At 39.9% G+C, this 24,162-nt stretch overlaps 1 protein-coding gene across 5 annotated transcripts in view; it reads right to left on the bottom strand.

Moving 5' to 3' along the window:
* The window catches only part of CHRM3 (cholinergic receptor muscarinic 3), a 291,335-nt gene that overhangs the window by 4,762 nt on the left and 262,411 nt on the right, over positions 1–24,162 (bottom strand). The window lies entirely within an intron of this gene.

The raw sequence follows: 24,162 nt of genomic DNA, 5'->3' as shown, positions 1-24,162 counted from the left end.
CTTCCCTGGTCAACTGACTAGCTTTATTGTAGTAAATCAATTATCAAGCAGCAAGAATTCTGATGCAGGAGTCCAGCACTGATAGTATGTGTTAAATAAAATATGCTGTCAAAGAGAAATGTTTGTTCATTTTCTAACTGTGAATCCTTCCAGTGTCGGTACATATGAGCAAGAGATACTAATGCATGTCACAATGCACTGGTGTTACACAAAATATTTCCCCAAAAGAGGAGGTTTAGGTTTAGGTTCTTTAATTAATTTCTAAACTCTGTTTTCCCTTGAACTGTACTTGGTTTTCTTAGCAAGCCACAAGACACTATGCGATTTTAAATGGTGCACCTCCTTTGGCATATGGCGTAGACAGACCTACAGTTCCTTCCCTTAGCCCATGCACAGTAAACAAACAAAACCCCCCATATTTTGGTATCTAGTGTAAATGAGATATTAATTTTTCTCTTTATTAGTAGGAAGACAATGTTACAATTATGCTGCCTTATCCTAATCTAATTTAATTGACTTTTAATGCATTCATCATCATATCAGACAGGATGTGAACATAATAATAACAACAGTAAATATTGCTCTGGGAAATGACACAGTTATATTTAATTCTTTTCCCGATAGAAAGATGGAAAGTTTGGAGGAACTCAAACAATTTCTAGAAAGAAAGAGTTTTATAAACTGTAAACCAACATTGATAACTTTGATTTTTGTTAAAATCAAAGTAGGTTGAAACTAAAAATATCTTCTATCAAAAAACTTTGACATTCCAAGTTTTCTTTTCTCTGCAAAGTTCATATGAAAGAAATGTGCAGTTTTGCATTAAAATTTAGGCAAAAAGACATTCTGAAAATTTGTTAAGTGGCTCCTGTAAATTGTTCAATGTTTTTTACTGTTTTAATTGCTCCTTTCCCAAGAAAATCTAAACAAATTTTTCTGAAAACAATTCACGGTGGCCTTGCCATCTATTAGAGAAGCTGTGGGACACAACATATTTGGGTTTTTAGTTCCCCAGGGTATGCTACTTCTGGGCTGGTGTAGTTCAGGCCACCAAGCGTACAGCAACATGTCCCCTCCCATCCCTATCATACTGTTTCAAAGAACCTATAGAAGTCAAATCTGCACTGTGAGAGAGAGAGTCATCCCACCTACACTAATGAAATGAAAGTCTGCAGAAAGTCATTTACCAAAAGGCAAGAGAGACCTGGATGAGAAGCCCGATCTTGCTTTCATTCACACCCCCTCAGGCACACTCGTACAGGCTCGCTCCTTTGCCTTGACCATTTACATGTCTATAGAAATGAAGATTCCCCATACTCTGAAATGACAAATGAAGGCCCATGGAAACCCAATGTATAATAACGTTCTCCTCTGAAGAAGGCAGTGAAGCAGTAAGCAAGCTTTGCTGGCCGGTTCCAATGCACGGGTGAAACAAAAAACACTGTTCACTTGTGAGCAGCCACTTAAGCAAGTGCTGACAATGTTCTTGCCAGTTTTCATGGGCCAGGGTGGTTAGTCACAGTGGGGAAAAAATCTTTGACTCAAACAAGATCGCTGGAAACCATCCTTCTTGCAGTGTTTTACTTAGGAAGCAGGCAGTTTTTCCAGAGCTGTCAGATAGGATGAGGTCAAAACCAGAACAGTATGAGAGAGATCTGAAATAATGATATTTGCTAAATATATGCCAGAAATGATTAATGTTACAGGGTGCAGACCTTCCTTTGCTGACATTAGGGACAGAGAGTAGAGGATGAAAGCCAAAAAGCATCCCCTCCACAGACATACACTTGTAAAACCTCTACAAGGTAACAGCCAACATAGTCAAGCATTGATTGAGAAGTCTGACAGGCAAGTTTAGGTGGCAATGATATCACTATGCTGCTTTTTAATTAAAAAAAACCCCAAAACAACAAGCTGGTATCTTCTAATACACAAGAAAGGACCAGGCAGAAGATACTGATAAAAGAAATGAAACTTTCACTACAGGGCATAGAATAATAATAAAAAAAAATCACTTGGAAGGGATTGTAGAAATAACAGTACTACCAAGAAATAAACATTGTTGACAGTTTGGTAGTACTTCCCATTTTCATTGCATAACACAACCATAAACTAACCTATGTGTCAGCTTTGGAAGTCCGAAACAACTACTACATAAAAGATACAAATAATCTTGCAAAATCAATGTGTAAACGCTGCACTATCACTAAGTCCATAAAAAGATTGTGAATTCTGCTTAACTGTAGACTTTGAAATGGGGTTTCAATGTAAATTAACCAATAAATCCTTTCAGAAATGCTTCAAAAGACTCATCAAGAGGAAGCCTGGGAAAACGGTACTTCAGCTGCAGTCTTTCAGACACTGAGCAAGCGCCGGATCCAAACCTTGATTTCTCAGGTCAGTTCTCCCATCTCTGGACTTCAAAGTAACTTCTCTAAGCCTCTGTTTCAATGAAAACCTGCACGGTCCTCAGCAGTCCAGTAACTGAGGAAGAGGAGAGTGAGAGCAACCTACTGACAGCTCCCTGCTGCCCTTGCAGGCAATCCTGCAAGCTGGAACTCAGCTTTTTAAACCCCTCAGGCAATGAGGGGACCCCTAAACTTGCATTGACTGGACTGTTTGATAAAATGGGAGTGCTAGCAGCATGAGGAGTACAGTCTTTTGTTATTCTGGCTCGTCTACAAGCTCCTGTAATTGAACCGTGTAATTCAATAAAATATGTATTACCCATATGTTCATCTGCATAGAAAAACCTACCACTACCGCCACCACAAGATACCAGATCAGCACAACCGGATTTTCTAGGAAGCCAAAGTAATTTATCTGTTATTTTCCAAATCTGGGATGCATTTTCTGCTTTCTCTTTAAGAAGTGCTACAGGGAAAGAGAGGGTGTCCTGGGTCCAAGAAACAGGACAGCGTGCCCTGCGATGCAGCCTGCCGGCACCTGCCCAGCAAGCCAAGCTCAAAGACAGAATGATGTGCCACCCGCTGGGAAAGCAGCTGCAAATATTTTGGTAAAACAAACAGCGCAGCACGGTCTGAGCGAGGCAAATGAACCAAACCGTGAAGTGGGTATAGGGTTATATACCAGGATAAGAGTTTGCGAATTGTTGGTACAATACACTATGTTACAATGGCAAGCCAGGGAGTAACAAAAGAAACTGTTTTTAGCCCAAGAGTATATAATGACTTACCTAAGGTTATTGTTATGGTATTCACTGTGGTTTGGGGATTTTTGTTCTTGTTTCTGCTTTTTAAGAAGAGCTTACAAAACGTTCAGGCCAGAGAACACCAGAGGCAACGTACACTTCCCAGCGTTGTTCAGGAAAAGCGTAGGTACAGTACAGGCATCGGCTGTGCAAAGTCTCACAGAGATCCTTCCCATTGCACCCCTGCTCCACTGGAGGGACTGAGCCATCAGATATCCCACTAAGACCCATTGGAAGGGAAGGACAAAGCAGCTACAGAAATTGTCACTAATTTCAATGAGTATAACACAGCTGTAAAAGCCTAAATTTTTGGAATAGCCTAATTTATTGCATATTGCTGTAAATAGAAAGCAAAAGAGAATAGACAGTGGGAACAGTTCTGTTACACATTTCATTTCCCTTTGCTTATTTCAGATTTCAGTGGTTTTTTAATAGTTCACATTTCAGTTTACCCTATTTTTTACCTTCCATAAACTTTCCTGTTCACAAACACACAACCTCCATTTTTCCAGAGAAGTCTCTTTCCCTGCCATCTCTAGAGGGCTCTAATATGCATTTTCCAGGGAGCCAGGCAGCACTCTGTGGGCTTGGCTGTGTGTGAGCTCAGACCCGGCAAGCCTTGACGATTGAAGTATTTCGCATCTCATCTGCTTGCACAGATCAGAAAACTGCTTATCTCATTTTTCCATTTTCCTCTGCATTGCTCTTGTATACACATTAGCCTAAACAGCAGAGAACTCCATGAAGTGAACTATACAACTGTTTTCTAACATAACGAAACCAAGCCTTTAGAACGCTTAATGAACTTACCTAAACTAGCACGTAAGCTTTGTTCCAAACTAATGTTTGGTAAAGTAAAAATAGATACGAATTTCAAAATTTTCCTGAAATTATTCCCAAGATTACATATACCTATTTGTCAAATCACACATAGTGGGATTATTTTTTTTTTTTTAAACACAATAAAGAATTCTAAAAACTTGAAATGAAAAATGAAGATGCAAGTAGTCGCACTAGCAATCGCAATTTTCTACGTTACGCAGCAGCTCACGTCACACAGTTAGCGTAGCACAAGATACAGGATTCCTTATGAATGTGTATGAGATAACAGGAAGCACAGTGCAATTATCAGTGAATATCCCCATTATGAAATATCTTGGCCACTGTCTTACACGTTCACAGTAGATACAGACAAATAACTCATATATTCTTATGCTTCTATAGATATACATATATATACACACATATATATGTAGATATATATACACTTACACATACACATAACGATACATACATACAAATATGTCACATAAAATGTAAAAACAGAATGTTGTATATATCTGCAGCTTAAAGTATATGTACAGATTTGCAGATATTTATACACATACGTGTGTGCATATATATACACACGCACATATATCTGCAGATATATATACATATACTTTTGTCATATTATTCCAAATATTGTTATAAGGAAAGACTACATCTTTCACTAATAAGCTATCAGCTTGATACAGATAAAGCTCAGTCAAACATATCCCACTAACACTTCAACCTAAGCTCTTCCATTTTCCATGGATAAAGATGCTTTGCTTACACTTACTAAAATTACCTAGCTTTATTGTCAGTGCTTTAAAATTGCTTTTGTCATTAATGAATTAGTTTTGCTTATTATTTGCTTACTGTGTTGCTGCTGTTCGTCTATGAGGTCTAGCATGAGCAAACTAGGAACTAATTTCTTTAGTCATATGTGTTGTTTTCATTACTTTGGAGAGAGTTTAGAGCACCCTATGCACAGCATCAAACTACGTGACCCCTCTCCCTTGCTGCTCTGCAGCCAGCGGAAGGGAGCAGCCCTCCCCGGGAGGAGAGGCGGGGGATGGATGCTATGTCACGTTCCTGCTGGGATGCTTAAGGTCTCCATGCTGGGAGCACCTGAGACCTAATGCAGCCAGGAAATTTGTATCTAAAGCCAGGCCATGGGAGAAGCTTCCTTTATGACTTAATTTGCCAGTTAGCTTTTGTCTAAAATCTGCCCCCTCCTTCACTTGGACAGAGAGGCTTACATTCACGCCGCCCAGCTGTATCTGCAGCATCCATTGCTTATACCAGGTTTGCTTTTACAGTATTTCCAAACACCTTACTTCACGTAGCACAAACCCTTCACTGAGGGGTTTTATATTATGATAGAAATGTAACTTTGAATATTAACATGTTTTAACAGCCAGTGATTTCAGTGGCAACATCTGCTTATTTACACAGCTAAAAAAGTAAGAATAAATACTGTGCTGCCACTAGCACCAGAAAAGAAAAAGAGTCTCAGACATGTTGCATCTGTTGCCACTTCAAAAATCCAGATGTGCATTTCTGATCCCTTGCAATTAAGGCTTCAATTTAGGACTGAATTTTTTACATGAACTGTATAATTCTCTTGCATAACTTTTCCAAGTATGCCATATATAACAAACATCCTAGTCTGCAGAGTTAAAGGGACAGTGATTTTAACAGATATCCACATTTACTAAGTGTTTCTGTGCTATTTATTATTTATTTGCTCTTTAGCCTCAGTGATCCAATACTTGCTCACTCCATGACTTTTAGTTTCAAAGTACTCCTCTCTTGAAATCCTCTAAAATGATTCCAGGGAGGTGCTTCAGAAATGAGCTGCTAATCTCAGTTGTGATATGGCCTAAGGGCAGTGAGGGTTTATCAGGTGTAGCAGCAGCAGGCTTGCTGAAGGAATGGCACTTCTCTTTCTCAGGCACGTGCACTTAGCGGTTATTGTCTGAACAACTCATACAGAACACAGTGAAACCTTCAAAAGCCTGAGCTTGGATGTGTCTACAATTTTCAAATGCTTGAAAACCAGAGCAAATTAGGTCTTGCTCAATTAAGATTACAGTAAATATTGGCTATCAGCTCAAATGGTTAAATCTATGAGGTGCGTTCTTATGAGGAAAGTAAATGATTTAAATTGCAGGCAGTTTCTCTTCCGGAGAGTTTTATTAAAATCACGTCCCATCTGCTTAATTGATATTGGAGGAAACAGACATGCGGTCCGAAACGTAGTCAGAACTACAAACAAATACTGAGAATTTTACTCACTTGAGCAACCCACTGACTTCAGCGCTGTGCCTTGCCGGTATCTGGGGACAGGAAGGTTTGGCTGAAGGGCTGGTTACTACGTTGAATTTAAACATGAAATTAGATTGAGGTGAAAGAAGAATACCAGCCATTTAATTACTTCATTTATGCGTGACGGGTATATATTTTTTCCTTTGAGTAAAAACCTATCCATCTTAGAGACTGCTTTTCAATATTTTATTACATATACACCTTTTTACATAGTATTGCTTAATAATTTGTTACTTATTATGATGTTAAATCGAAGTCATGATCTAAAATTTCACTGTGCGCTCAGCTATCATGTCATGAAATGCTGTCCATTGACTCCACAGATAATCCTCCCAATGAGGTATTTAAAGATCACATTAAAATGTTGATCAATTAATATCAAGAATAACTCGTTACCAATGCTAGATGAAGCAAGTAAATTTTACTGTATTTGTAATCCAGTCCTACTTCTAGTAATCCTTGCATGCATTTAAAATCCATATTTCATGTGAATATTAGCCGGTAAGAACCTTCAGAGGGAACAACAGAGTTCATTAGCAGATCTTTTTGCTATCTTTGTGCTTTAAAACAAAGTAATCAATTGATTATGCTGTAAAAATAAATACCTTTTGCTTTTACTGTTTGCTCAGTGACACAACCTACTACCAGGGAAAACTGGAAAACAGTACAAACACTTTTCAAGTATCAAAGAAGACAGAAAGCCTGGACACTGCGCTTTAAAGAAGCTCACCTGACACGCTCTTCTAAATTTCATTTGTCTGCAAGAAGAAAATGAAATGGCAAAATGCTGTCAAGCCTTGAAACCAGAAAACTGAAAATATTTTTTTCTGGAAATCCTTTCCATGGAGGGAAAATAAATAGCCCAAAGTAAAACATAAATAAAAACCTAAACCACAGTTTCGGTTTTCTGCCTTTTCAAAAACTCTGTTTTCCTCTTGGGAAAGTAATTTCATTTTCTGTCAACTTCAAGCTGAATCTCAGGTATTTTTGACAAATGCTGCTGAAAGCAGATGAGCTCCACTTTGTTATATATTTAGGGAAAATAATAAAAAATGGCTGTGTCTACACCAAGGTCTGGCAAAGAGCTATCAAAGCAGCTGCTCCGGACGTCATGCTTACCTGGTATTAGGTCCTGTTATATGAAAGATCTCTAACACGCATCATTTAGATGTGCTAAATAACATGAGATTAAAGTTCTCGTGAGTCAGAGAGAATCCTAAAAGGTTCGAAATGGTACTTTCGCTGACAACTACATTTTATACTGTAACCGTGCATTGCACGCAGGTGCTAAAAATGCAGACCACTTACTATAGCTTTCGTTGACGATGGATAGTTTGGCAATTTTACATAAGATGCAATAAAGTGACTTGAACAATGTTAGGAAACACTCTATTAAGGGAAATTTATTGTTATTGGCTTTGGTGATTGAAATATTATTGCTATCTACTGCGGCAAAACCAACACTCCCACACTGGACAGATGGTTTACTTAAAAAGCTGAAAGGAAAAAAAACTGGTGAGAGGTTTCAGCTAGAGGAAGAAACTTGCTAAGAAATAGCTTTTAACTACTGAAATCTGTCTGGCTACTTGGACTCTGGAACCATTTACAATGAAAAGGAAGTTTTATGAGAGAAACTGTCAAAATGCTATGTTTTTAATTGCAATGCTTATTTGTTCTAAATAATGCTCTAAAACATGCAATCATAGTAATGTTTTAAAGCATTTTAGTTTTGTTTCAAGGAAAATTGGCATAGTTGGTTGAAAATAAGCTTTTAATTGTGTTTATTTATTTAACTGTATTACAGAAGGGAAATTCCTAGCAGTTGAGATTTGGGGATATCCTTTCATACCGATCATTTGATCAAAGCATAAAAGCATATGAAATTTGCCAGTAATTTCGTAAGGAATGGATCTATTGCCAGGGAGGTCAGGAGCTCTGTGTACGTCCTTTTTAGAAATTATATTTCTTCAATACTATTGTACGCAAAATGCTATGCTATAGGTAAAATGGAATATTTTTTACCTTAATGGAACACCTTGGTGATAAATCAAACAAAAAGAGAAAATGCTTTGTTTCAACAAGTCACTGGAAATATTTGTATAAATACTATTGTTTCATTATTCACCAGGATATTTTAAATTAATCTTTCCGTTTGAAAGTGTAGCTGAACAGCCACTAGGTGGCACAATAGTTATTCAGAAGCAAAAGTCTGGACTTGGCAACAAAATCTTAACTAGTCTTTCATAAGGCCTGTGTCTTATACGTGGAAATTATAACCAAATTATATCTATTCCTTGATAGGGACAGCAGCTAAAAGAAACGCGTATCATCCAAATGTTGGTCTGAATCAAACTAGCAGCCAAATTACTGACAACTGCGTTTTCTGCTGTAGCCTAATTCCTTTTTTTAAAATTTTCTTCCCCTGGAATAAACACATCTGAAAGTCCTGGTGGAATTCTGCAACTTAATCAAAGTGGCCCATTCCAAACTCCGGCCCCCGTACGCGTGCTGCCAGTCTCTGGGAAACCAAGGGTAGCAGGCACTGCGGGTCTTAATGCATGCAAGCAATGATTCTTTAATCAGATGCAGACAAGTCATTAAATAAGGCTCCAATGCTATAATCTTTTTTTAGGGTTTGTTTGCAAGACTGGTGGGGTTTTTTTTTGATTGATTGCTTTTTTGCGTTACACAGCAAGATAAATGGAGACATGCCCGGTGAATATTGTCCGGACAGAGAGGGAGGAGGTGCTAATGAAAAATTTATTTTGAGTTATTCTACATAAATGCTTGTTGGTAACCCTAGTGGCAGGGTCTTAGCATTTAATTACGTTGCTATATAATTGTTTGCTTGAATATCTGCCTTTTCTGCCTACTGGAAATATATCCCAGGAGTCTGAAGTTTTTGAATTACAGTCTTAAAAAATCAGTTCTAGCATAACGAGTACACGTTCACAAAGCTGTGATTCTATTCAGTGTGCAGAATGGACCTGCCCCAGTAATTAATCACAGTGGCACAGCAAAGCACAAGTTTCTTGAAGACCCTCTTGCCTTATGCTTGCAGGAGCTATGCAGTAAAGGAGGCACACGGCTGAGGAGGAAAAAGGAAGGACTCTCAGTTAAGAAAGTCAAATGTGGAACTCAGGTGTATTCCTAATTCTGTCTCAGGGTTTCTACCCGCTACAGGAGGAGCGACTTACGCGGATCTTTAAAATAACATCACCTTACCTTGAAAGGCTACTTCAAAGCTGAATTTAGTAACGCACAGGCATTCCTCAACTTTTGCATATGCCATTTTGTAGAATAAATGATCTTGAACTAGAACTTTGCAGGTTTTCACCCTGCATGCTTCTAAAATATTAAAATCATTCCATCAGCAAAGCCCATATTTAATTTCAGAAACTATATATTCATCAACTACACCACAGGTTTTCAAGTCGCTATCTAGATAAGACACTCTTGGTACTCTGCACCCCTCCTTGCTGCTGTTACTGAGGATTCACGTATTCTGACATGGCAAATAGAAAGACATGGAGATACAATTACATTAGCATCAAATGTTGCTATCTCAGTAACAGTAACAGTAACTTTGCTTCTAAAATAAGAAGGTGAAGTGGACTCATGATTGTTTGCACTTGCTCTTTCAAGCCTATAAAACATGCATTTTCCAAACCCTTTACAGTCTAGGGTAATCAACAAAAGACTTAAAATCAGGAGTCCTAGCTAAATTAGAAGGAAAATATCTCTCCCAGTTTTAAAAGAGTTGCTCAAATGGCAAGTGGAATATGTTACTTCCAGAAAGGAAGTGGAAAGCTAGAAGAAAGAGAAGCTGCACCTAGAAAAAAAATCTCCTACCTTGAAAGGTCAGAGGAATTTTTATGCTTGGACTAAGAATAGGGATGCATGCTGCATGTGATTTCACCGAGTCCCTTTGCCCAAAAAAAGAGGTATTAATGCTTCATTAAGTATTAAGTATTTCCTTCCATTCATCTGCCTTTACCTTCCAGACGTCCACTGCTAAGCTTTGGCTTGCCAGTGAGCTCTACTTCCAGGTTGCTGCGGGTCTATCTGACCAATTATTTTTTAGGATCAGAAAATAATCCCTTATTTGGTTGTCATTCAGGAGGGTATTTTGTTTGGGTTTTTTTTTAACCTTTCTTGGCAGTCCTACAGTGATACATGTGGGTAAAAGCTCCTAGGACTGTGAAGTCTTGATTAGGTAAGTATCTGCAGTGATCCGTGGGCAGACTCCGGATGAGGTAAATGGATTTTGGATTTCTGCTGGTGGACAGCACAGCAAGGACAAATGGAAACCTCAGCCACTGCTCTTGGTACCCTACCCTCCCATTTCTTGCAGGATGAAAGGTTTACTGTAGAAGGGCTGGTGTAGGCTCTGTCTCTTGTTCCCCTGTATGACCCCAGCAACAGCTCCCAGAGATGTTTTAAATTCCCAGTTTGCAGGATTTGTGAGCTGGTTCCCTGTGTTCAGAGAGAAACTTGTACTGTAGTGTCACATGTCCTCCTAAAAAACCTGCCCTGTGGACCAGGGGATGTCCTTGGAGAGGAAGAGGTGCAGCTAGGGTTTGCACCCAGGGCTGGGGTACTAGGGGAAACGTGAATGAACAGCGTAAACAGCATGTGCTTGTGAATGTTTGTGTATTAAAAGCTCCTGGAGTTTCACTGTACAAATGACAACAATCTAGATAAAGATAAAAGGAACACGGATTATAAAATACAGTGGAAGGAATGACAGAAGACAAAACAACTGAATAGGTAGAGCATGGTAAAAAGATTAAGATGCAATCTGATAACTCCTTATGGGAGCCCGAAGTCAGCATGGAAAGCAGGGTCCGATTCAGGCAATCATCCCTTTTGGGATAAGGATTCTCGTATCTCAAAGTAGCAACAGAATAACTTGAAATAAAAAGACATTTCCACTAGTTGAAGCAGCAATTCTCTGTCATCCGTCCTCCCTCTTCCTACGGTAGCCCTCATGGCTTACTCTGTAAGAAAATGAGGCTATTACACCCACAGCTCTAGTTAGGAGAGGAGTCCAGATATAACGGAGTGAAGATGTCAAGAAGAGCTGGGGCTGGTAACCCCCTTCTAGAGAAATAAGGATGTTCAGCGACGAGTTAATAAAAATTACGCAAGAAAAATAATTGCTTGAGAGCTGCTGGAAAAAATGCTTCTATCCTAAGGAACCTAATATTTTGTTTGTCACAGCAGAAATACATATCCAAAGAGTAGGAAGGGAAAGACAAGGGTTTTGTTAATAATATGAAATGTTTACAGAGCAAGACGAGTGCACAGAGTTGTTCTGGCATACGTTATGAACAAATCAATGTCTTATTTCTCATACGTGTGACAGCAAAACTGCCGCGATGACCTTAGTGAAGAGAACGAAGAAGCCACACTGGCTCCGAGACTTTCAGGAAACCCACGCCTTGTGTTAAATAAATAAATCAAAAAATAATCCCTCACCCAGTTACTTCGGTTTCACACCATTTCAGCTGAGGCAGAGATCTGATCGCAGATGCTTGGTACAGTAGCATGAAGAACAGAGCTAAAAAGAGAATCGGGCTTCCAAAGAGACCAGGTGTTACGGAGGAGCCAGTGACTTGGCGCAGTGAGCTGTGGCCAGGTGACGGCAGATAAACATGTGAGCCTCTGCGTTAAGTCCTTCTTCCTGCCACTCCAGCTGCTGCAGAGCAAGTCTCTGAGCCAATCCCCCATGCTTGCTCCTGAAATAGTCATTGCACGGGACCTCTTCAATTCAGTATTGTTTTATGAGAGAAAGGAGGCGGGGAAAACCTAGTCTAAATAAAGCAAGAAGACATTAAAAATGACAGGCGAGAAAAAGAAAAGCAACTTGTTCCCAGGCCTATCCTCACGTCAGTGAATTGCCGTAGCAGAAGAATGGCACAGATAAGCAGTGGCCCATCTGATACACTGATCCCCCCGGTGATACCAGCAGGCAGCTAATGGACCCAGCCTCATGCTGGCTGCGCTGGGAGCCCCAGCAGCTCCCTGCTACTTGGGAGGCAGCGGTCGCTGAATGGAGTGAGCGTACGGCATCTTAATAAACCCATGGGCACCAGGAAACCGCTCTGCCTGGTTTTATCTGTTTGCGTGTGAAATACAGGGGCAGAGGGCATGTGGAAGGAAAATGGAGGTGGCTCCTCCAGCAGCTCTGTGCTTGAGGAAGTATGATAAGAGACTCGAGTCCACATCCTGACTGGCTTCTTTATCTTTTCTCTTTAAGTGACATTCATATTTTAGTGATAGCTAATAATTTTCAAGGGTCAGTCCAGAAGTGATGGTCAAGCATGCAACCATGTTATTATGTAAGTGAACATGTGAATATTGTGTTAACATTTGAAAAACCTTGGTCTTCAGGAGGTCAAATGTTGTTGCATTGTATGATTACTGGCAGCAATAGCCAGGCAAGACTGAAGAGCGCAGGAGTGTGCCCGAGCTGCTATATTTATGCACAGCATTTCTAGCAAAGTGGGATTTTTTTGTAGTCCTTGTAGCCACAAGGTTCCTGCATCCCGAGTTTTCTGTGCATTTCAATGTACTGATATCAGATGTACAAAAGAACAAACAAAATACAACCACTGTTCCCTGCTTTGCTTCCTTGTTGTGCGGCATAGCTCAAAGTTGCTTATATGCAAAAACTTCTTTGTCATAAATCACTTGTGACTCTACAGAGGATGAGAAATATCACGTCAGCGGTCAGTTAAAACAATGTGTATCCCGAGTCTCCCAGGAAGGAAGCAGTTATTAACATTTTCAGTTTTGGTCCAAGAAAGCTCTTGATATTTCTTTCTAAAAATGTTAAAGAGATTTTTGGGGGCAAAAAATACAACAAAATGCTCAAACTCCACCAAAATAAAAAACAGTGTAAACTGGCTGTCCTCCCTGCCTCTGCCTGAAGTCTTAACTTCTCTTCTATATTCGTAATATTGTCAGTTTAACTCTGTCCAAATTGTGTCAATAGTATGAGCTTTCAAATAAGACATGTTAGGACAAATCCATTCCTATCAGGAGGATGTATTGTTTTCCCTTGTAGCACAAGAAGACTAATTTGAATTTGTAAGAGTAAATTGAACTACAGCTGTGAATAGGCATACACTGAGAAGTACCTATTGACTTTAAATAGGCATTTAGCATCCAGTGTCTCTAGCTTTTTCAAAAATCCTAAACTTAATCAGCAAATGTGGCCCATTTTCAGAGATTCAGATTATCTGCATTTCTACTTAAGGAATTCAAAGGTCTTGAAGGAAGCAATACTAACTTAATTATTGACACAATAATAATTGTTGCCAGAAAACTGGTAAGATTTTCAAAAGGCAAAATGTGTCCATGAGGGACAGTTCTGAATCACAGTCACTCTGCTATGTATTAATATTTACCTTAGGTTTTTGGAATGGAGAAGAGTGCTGAAATCTCACCATAGGCTGTTTTGATCTGAGCTTGTGCTTTCAAATGTCTCTGTTTTCCCACCAATCCCTCTTGCTAATCTCTGTTGCTGTTTCACAATGTTTCCAGCTGACTACATGACTCCATGTAGTCAGAATCCTCCAAGCTCCAGTTTATTGGTGACTATGAATAAGCTGTGACTCTTTATGATTCATGTAAACCTACCAATATTCCCATGCTGGCTGTGCTTTCAACTGCAAGAGCAATGTTCCACGTCTGCAGCTGCAGCATATCAAAACTAAAAAATGAGGGTTTTGATGGCACTTGCACATTTCTGCCCTTTCATCTGTCCCTTATCGCTCATTTACTCACAGGAGAAAGTGACTTTTGATGCAAAGGTAGAGGTAAATTGTGTCAGACAAGGGCAAAAAAGAAAAAGATTCATTAGTGTACCAGAGAAAACAATTTCTGAGATGCAAAGTGTCAGCAGAAATAGAAGTTTCAACTGTTTCACTCCTATGACCTTATGCAAAAAAACATGATTAACCACATAGCTTTTTGCTGTTAGAAATAATTTTCGAATTATAGGACTTAGATGAATCAATGTTTCACTAGAGCCTCTCGACTCATCAATACTTGTTGTTCCTTTCATAAAAAGAGGAAAAGCTTTTCTGGGTAGAAATAAAAATGTGTGTTCTACTTGTAAAAATGTGAGAGCTGGGAAATAATAAACACTGATGTAATTGGAAATATTGTCCTTAATTCCAGTACTGCAAGATTTCACACTGATTTTATTTCAACACACCTTAATTTCAACTTCTTTTTTTTCCCATTTGAGTAATTTAGCACATTTGCAAAGCTTGTCACCCCTCTTATTTTGTAATGTAAAAAAAAAAAAAAAGATTAAAACTAGCCTTAACATTACTTAGACGGCAAAATTTGGCCATTGGAGGAAGACAAACTGGAGGCATGAATACACATGCAGGTTTGCTGGCATGGGCAAAGAGACGGTCAAATGGAAATGGGGGGACACACCTAACCCCCAGCGTAAGAAGGAAGATAGATAGATGTTGGTATGAGAGGAGGAAAATGGAAGATATTTAAAGCTCCAGCCTTAATATAGTCTCTAGTGCAGGAGAGTTTCAGGCAGTGATGGGGATGTGGCTTACAGGGAGCTCACGGTCAGAGATTCAGGGATTTTGTGCCCTATAGAGTGCACAAAATCTCTAGAGTGTAATAACATGTTTGTGAGCCCTCGGTACCCCAAGGAGATGAAAGGCTGGAATTTTACTTTCTGTACGTGCCAAAAAAACCCCAGGTATGAGAAGCCAGTGCGGCAGGGCCTCAGGTGTGCTAACTGAACTCCAAATTCCCGAGCGGTAGCTTCACTATGCTTTCAGGTGCACTGCTGGGTCAGGATGCTGTGCAGTAAATATCACAGAGTAACTTCCCAGTAACAGCCCCCACAATTCGGCAGGTCAGAGTTCACTGTCGGTGATATTTGCTAAGTTTTTTCATTTTTTCATTGAAACTTGTGGGCAGAAATCAAGCAAACCAGAAAAACAGGAGATCAAACCTGGAAGTCACGAAGCTGAGTGACCAGATCTCAGCTGATTGCATTCCTTACAGCACCCTGCCCTACTCAGAGGCAGGGAGCACCAGCCATGATCTAAAGACATAGGTGGAGAGGAAATGAGCACTGCTAACAAAACATCCAGGCATAGCCGACATGCGTGCACGTGGGGCAGGATTCTGGGATGCCTCATTTTAGAAGCAATCAGACAACGAATCCATGTGGCTTTCCCTTTACTATATATCATTCGTTTTCCTGGCTGCACCAAGTACTTGATCAGCTCCCGGTCTGATTTGTATCAATATTACAATCCTCACTCATAACTGCTTACATGGATGTTAAATAGGAATGTCTTATTGCAAACCTAGTGAAGCTACAGAAATAATTTCTCCATTAGAAGGTTTCTTCAAGGCAGATTTTTCCATTAAGTAATTTTCACTGTAATGTCCACTTAACTTTAATTGATAAAAGTGAAATGCAAGCAAATTCAGATCACTTAATTGTCTAGTAGGTGCATATATTAGAAGTGGTTGGCAATAAGGTTCTTCTTTCTTTAGGAATTAGGAAGCTATTTTTTTACTTCCAACATGTAAAGAAATTTCCAAATAACTCAGCCAACCATTTTGGTTCCCTTGAACTTGCAAAAACCAGTTCATAAGTCAACACTTTCCAATAAAAAGACCCAATCAAACATTTTCTCCTGTACATACTTAAGCACAGGTTCCCTTGTGCGTACCCGTACACACGCAGACGCAATGCTGCACGGTCAACAGGCTACACGGGGCTCTGTCTCTAATGGAAGTCAATGGTGTATCATTCCAACTGTCACTTTAATCCCTCATTTTTATAAATGACTATAAAATCCATTTACCTAATGGTGATGTCCAAGTCCCAACTGAATTATTCTGTAAGACATATTAATGCCTTTGGAAGAAAACTCCTTAAATCTAATAGGAAATAGCTAACAGCTATTTAATTTGACCTTTTTCTTAAAGCCAGGTAAATATCAAACCTTAGTTTGCATGTCTAGATGAAATTTGATTTGAGAATTCCAAGTGGAATAGTGATAGTTTCACAGCTCTCAAGCAGTGATATCGCACCTGGTTAGAACATCCACTCAACACGACCCAATTCTGCTCCCTTTGCTCATGTTCAGGAGTGTGGACATGGATAGCACAACCAAACTTAGTGGGAAAATTCAGATTATTCAGCGTTGAGAAATGTTGCTGTCAACTGGATTAATAAATTGGTACTTACCAGCTCAATTTTATGGAACTTTGCAAGATCTCTCAATATGTGCCTGCTGTTAGCCAATAAAGCCTGCAATCTAATCTGCAAAGGGTTTTGCATGGGAGACACCCACTGGCTCTGAGTGCAGACAGTGCCGTGTGCTCAGAGGCTTCCTGGGCTGACTCCTCTGTCCTCATTAGGCTTCTGTTAGACAACTTGAGTTCTTCCCTTCCAGGCTGCTGTGCACTGTCATGCTTTTAATAGATTTGGGCTTAGCCTTTTGAATAACAAACAATCCTGATTTCTTTTTAATAATTTTCTTCTTCTGTTTGCCATCAGATCTTCACCCTAATCTCTTCTAAATATACGCAGACTTGGCAGGTTCCTTATATCTGTGTTACTATGACTTTTCTGCAAACTTGTATTGACCTCTCATTTTCTTTTCAGCTCATTTCCATCCATGCAAAACAGGAATAAAAACCTAGTGTTCTTATTCATGATTTATTCTAATAACTCACAGATGCAAATAAGTTCAGAAAGTGTAAAGTATCAAAGAAGGATTATTATTCGGTTGTTTATTTTCTGCAAAAATGCTATTAAGTCTGGCTCACAGTACATGATGGACAGCATTTATGTCTTCATTCAAAATGCACTCAACAGGAAACAATAATTTCCAAATATCCTTGCCTATTTTGTTTGTTTCCCTACAAGTTTCAAATTGTACCTTACAGAACAGATTCTGAAAAATTCATTAATAAACTGCATCAAAACTGCGTAAAATATATTATGCACCAAAATTGTTCGCTATATTTTCAATGATTTAACTACCCAGCAGGAAAATAATGATCTGCAAGCTTGTTACTTTCTATATGCTTGGGTGATATTTGACCTTCTGTGCAAGCCAAGATGTGAACGAACGTGGGATATACATAACAAACTTAACTTTTTTTCTTTTTCCTTAAAAGAACTAGTAGCATATATCCACTAGTTTTTTTTTCAATCAGGAATGATAAGGACAACCAGTCACATTGCAATCCACCATTGGACAAACAGATGGTTTAATCCTAGTCAGGAAATAGACGGATGACAGTCTGAGTGCAGAAAACCAGCTGGACCATTGGGAAACTTTCAACTCCTCAGTGCTCTGCAGCTTAACCCTACAGCCCTCTGCGCTGGCCTGTGAGCTGAGGTAGCTGCATCTTCACTGCCATTCCTACATCCTCTGTGGATCAGCAGGATCTTGCTCGGTCTGTCAAACTCATAATTTCGTTATTATTTTTTACAGAGTGTATAAATCATTTGCAAGCAGAAGTTTGCACGCAGATCTATTACACAGCCATAGATATCTATATCTATATCTATATCTATATCTATATCTATATCTATATCTATATCTATATCTATATCTGTATCTGTATCTATATCTATATCTATATCTGTATAACATCCCACAAAACCCAGAGGTTCCTGCCCAGACCTGCCACTCTAAAGATATTTCAAATATTGTTAAAAAATAAAATCTAATATATTGCTTGATAGTTGTTTCCCATGGCTTTTTGACTACATGCAGGATTTCCATATATTTTTATACCTGTTGTCATGTTTGATAGTCTTGTTCCAAGATTTTGATACGTCTTCCTTCAGCAACAGTTTTAGAAAATTATTATTGCCACCTGATCTGCTGAAGTGTTATTCAAATTATCACACAGTGTTATCTATTGCTGTAGGCTGGCCAAGAATAAGGTTTCACTGGAAGATCAAACCAAACTACATCAAAGCAAACCGCACCAAGTCACTGTCCAAATCAGGGCTGCGGTGACAAAACAATAAAACCTTTAAAACTTAAGGCAGAGCACAACACATTTCTGAAGAGAATTTTCTGATGGAAACAGGAGTGTGGATTAGATAATCCATGATGTGACCCTCAGACTTGTGATCCTAATTAAAATTATAGTCTTCATTCAGAAAAGCTTATAAGTAATTTCTTCATGCATGTTCTCGAATCCAGTTAGATCTGCTACAGATTTAAGATATGTTTGTTTGTAATATGTTTGTAGAAAGTATGTTTCCTGTATAGACCACACACAGTCATGACTGATAAGCCTGAAAAACAAAGCAACCTGAATGTAATGTTATACAATTGTAAAACTAAAGTTATTTTGACTGACATGCTGCTTTCACACAGGTGCTTGTAAGATTCCAAGGACACATAAATCCTGCTGATTCTCTGTTTTACTGTTGACGTCCATCACAGTGTGTTTAAAACGCTGTGCTTTACAAAATATCGGAAATTTATTATATAAATCTCCCAACAGCAAGGTGTAACATTCATTGTTTCACCAGGTACTAATCTTTGGACTTCTCTAACTACAGAAACACTCTACCCCACACACCAAACAGTGAAATAATAATGCTTATTGTGCATAACCTAACATATTTCTATCAGTCTATGGCACAACTGAGCCTCATCTCATTCAATAATTTTCATGTTTTTTTCTTAACCTCTCCTGTAGTTCATTAAGGACTGGAAAAGAATACTAGAGGAAAAGGAAAGGTAATTATTGAAAAAAGAATTGAAAAAGTTACTTCTTTTTGCTGAGGACCAAACTGACCATTTAGTAGCCCTGACAACAAATGACCTGTAGACCACTTTACCCTTTCAACACCGGCCTCTGTGAACGGCCAGCCAACATGTACAGGCTAAGGAGCTGTTCTCCGTGCCACATCCTCCTCTGACTATCTGATGGCAGTTTGCTTGAAAAGGCAAACGGAAGGAGATCTCCTGAACCAAATACAGCTGCTTCTTACACAACCACCACATGAATCCCGTCGGAGGTCCTTCAAGCTCCTTAGGCACTGCTTGGTTGCAGGATGACAAGATATACTGAACAGAGAATTCAACAAAACGTAACAAGTCAATGACTGCTCTCTCGAAGCCACAAAAAACCTCTCCATCCTAATTTCAGTAGCTAATCTGAAAGGTATTGGTCCCATATCTCCAGTGTAATTGATGTCTCTGATGAAACAAATCCTGTGAATTTACAGGAAATCCGGCTGCTTCCAGCCCTCAGCGTGGAAAATGTTTTCTCTGTGACTTTCAGTACTACCTATTTCTACTGAAGCTTTTTAGAATCTACAATTTAATTTACATATAATTTTGTGATTGGTGACGGAGCTTCAAAATGGTATTCTATGAACTACACAAAAAATACTGGCTACATCTAAAGACAGTTGTCATTTTCTTAGCTCCATGAAAGTAGATTTGGTTTCCAGGTATCCTTGAGGCCATAATTAATGAATGACTTCAGGCAAAGGAAGGGTAAAATACACCTGGACTTCTAAAACTGTAGTTTGACAAACAACTTTCCAGTTGCAGGGTTTTTCCCCGTGTTATTCCTGAAACTGCAAAAAAGTATGTGGACTTATCAGTGTAAAAATGATATAAAAAGATGACTTTGAGCAGAGAAAGCTTTAAAGAAGGGTCATTTGGTAGAATGGTTGGAGCAGCTCAGGACAGACTATGGATAAAACTGGGCATGTTTATTGTGTTTGCGAGGCAAGGTTTTGGTACTGGGGGGCTACAGGGGTGGCTTCTATGAGAAGCTGCTAGAAGCTTCCCCTATGTCCAACAGAGCCAGTGCCAGCTGGCTCCGAGATGGACCTGCCGCTGGCCAAGGCCAAGCACATAAGCGGTGGTAGCGCCTCTGGGATAACAGATTTAAGAAGAGGAAAAAAATACGTGTGCAACTGCAGCAGGAGAGGGCAGCGAGAATATGTGAGAGGAACAGCTCTGCAGACACCAAGGTCAGTGAAGAAGGAGGGGAAGGAGGTGCTCCAGGTACCAGAGCAGAGATTCCCCTGCAGCCCGTGGAGAAGACCATGGTGAGGCAGGCTGTGCCCCCGCAGCCCATGGAGGTTAATGGTGGAGCAGATATCCACCTGCAGCCTGTGGAGGACCCCACACCAGAGCAGGCGGATGCCCGAAGGAGGCTGTGACCCCGTGGGAAGCCCATGCTGGAGCAGGCTCCTGGCAGGACCTGTGGCCCCTGGAGAGGGGAGCCCGGGCTGGAGCAGGTTTGCTGGCGGGACTTGTGACCCCGTGGGGGACCCATGCTGGAGCAGCCTGTTCCTGAAGGACTGGGCCCCATGGGAGGGACCCCAAGCTGGAGCAAAGGAAGAGTGTGAGCAGTCCTCGCCGAGGAGGAAGGAGCAGAAGAAATGTGATAAACTGACTGCAACACCCCTTCCCTGTCCCCCTGCACTTCTCAGGGGGAGAAGGTAGAGAAATCAAGAGTGAAGCTGAGCCTGGGAAGAAGGGAGGGGTGGGGGGAAGGTGTTTTAAGATTTGGTTTTATTTCTCATTATCCTACTCTGATTTGATAGGTGATAAATTAAGTTATTTTTCCCAAGTTAATTCTGTTTTGCCTGATCCCTCCTTGTCCTTACCTTGACCCACGAGCCTTTCATTACATTTTCTCCCCCTTGTCCAGCTTAGGAGGAGAGTGACAGAGTGGCTTTGGGGGGCGCCTGGCATCCAGCCTGGGTCAACCCACCACAGCATGTGAAAACCCCTATTTTTGTTCAGAGGAATCCAAGAAGGTTTTCTTTCTGAAAATGTACCAAAATTATGTCAGTGTCAAAATATTTTAGTTTGATAATATAAAAAAATGCTTTAAATATGTAAGTTTTTACTTAATAAAATTACTTAATAAAAATTATTACTGATGTAAAAAGATCAGTAATTAATTGCCTATATACTGCATTTAGACCCTTTCATATCTACAATTTCAGTAGAATTCCTGTATTCCAGAGAAAGTCTTCCATTTCCTGAAAAATGCATTTAGCAACGGAAATTGCTGTACCTGAAGCTTTCTGGCCACCTCTATCTGTAAGGCTTATAGATGTGAAGATATCCGTCACTCCACTGAGGTGCAGACACAATCTCATTAGAAATGTTCAAAGTGGAGTTTTTCTGAGTTTCTTTTTTAAAAAGCTTTGTATCAAGCATCAGACATTTTTCCATCAAGCACTATTGCAGTACTGACCTAAAAGGCTTTGCAGGAGGCTCAGGAGAACAAACTGAATTACAAAAAGGCAGTGGGTCTTTCTTGGTCCTCTAAATGGTGTACATGCCCAGACTGAAGGACTGATCCAATAGCACTCATTTTTTATCTATCTCTCTGAAGAATTAGAAGAACCATCACCAAAGGAATTAAAGTACCAATGCTCCAAAGATGTGAAAGAAATCTCTGACACAATATACACTCTGACACAATGGAGTAAACCATTAAAGACAACACTGGGATCCTGTCCAGTGCCAGAATCATATATAAGGTTATGCTAATTATACATGTATGTTTTTAAAAACTGTTAACATGTGGTATATATGACATTCAAATACTGTCCTACAACTATAACTCATACTTAAATCATTCTCATTTGGATTGTCATCAAAACCAAAGCTTTCAAACCTTAGATAACCTGTTGGAGCTGAAGTTCTTCCAAAGCCCCAGGTTTCTGGGTGATGAATTAATCAACTTTTAAGAAGAAGTAAGTTAAAGTCATAATTTTAGGGCTAAACTTCCAATACTTCCAAAGAGGTGATCCTGCCACATGGCCTTTTGAGAAGGGAGAGAGTGGTCCCATCTGACCCGCTTAGCACTGCTGAGGGTCAGGTCAATCTTTTACTCTAGCAGTCAACATATTTTAATTTTTTTTAAATTTTATTTTCCTAGTTCTGACAGTGATTATATGACTTTGAAACTAAGTTCCTCATGATATCATTTTCATAGGTGCTAAGGCTGGTTTTCACTGTGAGCTACTGACTGTTGTATATGAAAGTCCTCAGAATTCTAGAACATCAAGACCAAAGACGGCTCAAGGTGAACATCAGACTACAGACTCACATGAACTTTGTTTTAAGATCTTGGTTTTTAACCGCTTTGTGCCTCAGTTGATCTATCCGAGTAGGAAAAAATAGCATTTATTTAATTGTCAAGGCTATTCTGAACTGTAGCTAATTATTTACAAGTGCACTGAGTCTACGTAATTAATTTTCAATTTCCTAAACTCTCAAAGATTTGCTAATTTGTCTTTTATTTTTAGTACCTCTAAACACTGCAAACCACTCTTTCCAAGCAAACGTAAAAAATAGTTTTGTATGTGTTGTGGTTCAGCCCCAGTTGGCAACTAAACACCCCGCAGCCGCTCGCTCACTCCCCCCACCCGTGTGGGATGGGGGAGAGAATCAGAAGAGCAAAAGCAAGAAAACTTGTGGGTTGAGATAAGAATAGTTTAATAATTAAAATAAAATAATAATGATAATAATAATAATGGTGATACTAATAATAATAATACAATAAAAAGGAAAAGGGAAAAATAAAAAAAAACCAGAAACACGAACGATACAACCGCTCACCACCCGCTGACGGATGCTGCCTGTCCCCAAGCCCCGACTGCTGCCTCCCTCCCCCGGCCAGCTCCTCCCGGTTAACATAGTGGGCATGAAGTTACATGATATGGAATATCCCTTTGGCCAGTTTGGATCAGGTCTCCGGCTGTGCCCCCTCCCCTCCCGGCTTCTTGTACACCTGGCAGAGCATGGGAAGCTGGAAAAGCCCTTGACTAGTACAAGCGCTACCCAGCAACAACTAAAACATCGGTGTGTTATCAACATTATTTTCATACTAAGTCCAAAGCACAGCGCTGCACCAGCTACAGTGAAGAAAATTAACTCTATCCCAGCTAAAACCATGACAGTATGGATTGAAAACCTTACTATAAAATTCAGCAGAGTTATTACAAGCACCATTACAGAAGTCACGGATCACCTTTTGCATTGAAGCAAGGTGTTACACGGCTAACCTTTTAAAACAAGTTAATGCTGCAGATGATGTTGTGGCAGGGTTTTTTGTCAGAACACATTTCCTACTGAAGGCAACTGCCCAGGTCCTTGAATTGAATCCTCACCCACACTTGGCAACCTTCCCAGCTTGATAACTCATGGAGTTGGAGCTCTGCTTTACATCCAGGAGGAAACCTTTTCCTCAGACTGCCGCACTTCTGTTGCCCCACTGCTCCAAGGCAACCCGGCTCTGGTGTCTGGCCGCCTCTGTTGGTGGCAGGCAGACAGACCAAAGCTGTGCCCTTCTGGCTGCTGAGTCGCAGAAATAGGGACTTGAAGTGAAACAGGCACATCTTTACCTAAAGGATGAAAGTGTAACTCCAGCATGTTCTGGAACATGTCATGGACCTCTAAGCACGGCTCTGCAGGTGCCAGTGCAGAAGTTACACGAGCTTTCTGGCAGGGATGAAGCAGCATCAGGGGGACAACCGCAGCCACAGTCGTGTGAGCGGTGCCCAGCCCCACTTCTGTCACCTGGTGGGAAAGCATCAGATTCAGGCAGCCTCATACTTAGGTAGGATTTGGGTCCAGTTCCAATGACATTGGAAGTTTGTCAGAGAAGAGTCTCAATTATGACTGACGGCAGTTGGTTGTGTACACACACACCATTTTTATTCATTAGTTATTTGGTTTTAGGTTTAGTTTATAAGTTTAAATGAATGGGAATAACTGTACTCAACGTGTTTG

Source organism: Phalacrocorax carbo, chromosome 3, assembly GCF_963921805.1.
Source record: "Phalacrocorax carbo chromosome 3, bPhaCar2.1, whole genome shotgun sequence".
NCBI classification, from domain to species: Eukaryota; Metazoa; Chordata; class Aves; order Suliformes; family Phalacrocoracidae; genus Phalacrocorax; species Phalacrocorax carbo.
Note: the sequence above shows the minus strand (reverse complement) of the source record. Positions and strands in the feature narration are given on the sequence as shown.